The sequence below is a fragment of the Bombina bombina genome, chromosome 6 (genome assembly GCF_027579735.1).
Source record: "Bombina bombina isolate aBomBom1 chromosome 6, aBomBom1.pri, whole genome shotgun sequence".
In the NCBI taxonomy this organism is placed as follows: domain Eukaryota; kingdom Metazoa; phylum Chordata; class Amphibia; order Anura; family Bombinatoridae; genus Bombina; species Bombina bombina.
This window is the reverse complement of record NC_069504.1, coordinates 563,277,389-563,279,573: the sequence shown is the minus strand read 5'-3', so window position 1 is coordinate 563,279,573 and position 2,185 is coordinate 563,277,389. Positions and strand designations below refer to the sequence as shown.

General features: G+C 36.1%; 1 pseudogene; it reads left to right on the top strand.

Moving 5' to 3' along the window:
- Positions 1-898: 898 nt before the first annotated feature.
- Positions 899-1,582, top strand: LOC128664518 (RNA-binding protein with serine-rich domain 1-like; annotated as a pseudogene).
- The last annotated feature ends 603 nt before the right edge of the window (positions 1,583-2,185 follow it).

Genomic DNA, 2,185 nt, shown 5'->3' with positions numbered 1-2,185 from the left:
AATGCATTTTGGGTTCCTTTTAAGCCGTGGTGGACCTAAATGTTACGAGTATCATATATAATTATTATCATAAACAAGGAACAAAAAGGCTTGCTTGTCCTGGTTTGTAATTAGACACTATAAACCTCAGGATTAATTTATCTCTAGTATCATTATATTGATTTAATGCAAGGGGTCTAATAGAGAATTATAATTATTATTATTTTAGTTGGCTTGCTTTTAGGTTTTTAAGGAAACCATCATTCTGGCAATCCTAAAAGGGCTGTTTCTGGGGACACAAATAGACACAGAGGAAGTGATTTAATATCAGTTTGACTTTTCATGCTGACAAGGCTCAGACTGAATTCTGGAATCTGTGTTATAAGTGGAAGATTATAGGCCAAATCAAAAGAAACAAACCAGTAAGTTAATTAGAGACTGAAATAAAAAAAAAAAATGAAAAAAATTGGGCTACTCAGTTTTTGTAAACAATTTATTAAGGGCTAAATAAAATTAATCCTAATTTTAAAGTTGACATCATGTGGAACTGCCTTTACCAGCTTCATAAAATCATTCAAATGTAAGAGAATTAATTGCTTACACTGTAGAATGTAACATCCGGCCTCCTTCCATTATAGGGCCACCACTGGGTATCTTTTCAACGCCTGGACAGATAAAAATAAAAAATAAATGTTTTCATTAGTTTGAATAAGTGAATATTTTTGTAAGCTATCCTTTATATTAACTGCACACTTGAAAAGTATTTTCTGAGGTACCTAAACCTACAGTTTTAAATGTAAATGTAAAAGCTATTCTAAGTTCTGAGCTAAAGGCTATATATAAAAATCTCAGGGCGATGTCAGAATGAGCATGACGGGTGGTCTAAACTAAGAAAAGAGCAGCAGCAAAAGGCATGGAAATGGCTCCATTTCCCACTAAACATAAGGAGCAATCAGAGGATAGAAATAAGGATCGGGCCAAAACAAAAGGCTCCGACTGGGAGAAGGATCATGGGCATGACAAGACTTGGAAGAGACAAAGCACTTCAAGTGGCAGCAGTATTAGCAGCTCCCACTCTAGCTCTTCCTCTAGTTCCTCTTCTGGTTCAAGTTCAGGTTCTAGTTCAGGGTCCAGTTCTTCCTCTGCGTCCCGGCCGTTAAGGAAGCTCCAGCTCATCATGCAGCTCAAGCTCCAGCAGCTCCACTGGATCTCCCAGACCTTCAAGATGCCACCATGACAACAGGAGACACTCTCGATCTAAATCCAAGCGGCTAAAGCATGATGAAAAGGAAAGGAAGAGAAGAAGCCCAAGACCTACAAAAGTGTCAATTGGGAGGCTGACTAGGAATGTCACCAAGGATCACATTATGGAAATTTTCTCCGCGTACGGGAAGTTTAAAATGATTGACATGCCTTTAGACTTTACTTATCCCCATCTTTCCAAGAGTTAAGCATATGTATAGCTTGAAGCAGCTGAAGAGGCAGACAAGACCTTGAAACATATGGAGGACAGATTAATAGACAAGAGATTACAGCCTCTGTGGTGTTGACTCCACATATTTTCTCAAGAAAGCTCAAGGCCTCACACTCTGTCTTATTTTGAATTCTGATGCTTAAAAAATAGTAATCCCCAAGAATTAGTATTCAAATTGCTGAGCTTAAATGTCATATATGAGACCTAGAACTCCAGAGAGTCCAATTTAATTTATTGCGCTTTAAAAATATATATATTTTAAAGGGAACAAAGTGATTCTTTGTTAGCATATAAATTAAGATGTCGTAAAGGACTATCCCAAATTCATCTACTTGAACATAGTGGCCTGAACTTAAAAGGGACATTAAACACTTTGAGATGGTAATATAAAATGATAAATCATATATAGAAAAAATACTCTGCAATATACTTTAGTTATTTATTTTGGCCCTTTTCCTGTAATTCCATTTTGAAATTGTGAGCATTTCAGTTCCTGTTAGAAATGGAAGTGCAGAACACTGTTATTCTTCCACACAGCCATTGGCTGCACACTCTAGTGACCGATTTAAAACTGTCTCTAATTGGTCAGAAAGGGTAACCTCAGTTACAACATGCTCTCATTGTTTTATAGACATTAAAACTTATTTTGGCAATATTTAAACAACAAATGAAACTTTAAAAAATACATCTACATGTTATTCTCAGACTAATCTTTTCTCTGAATGCATCATT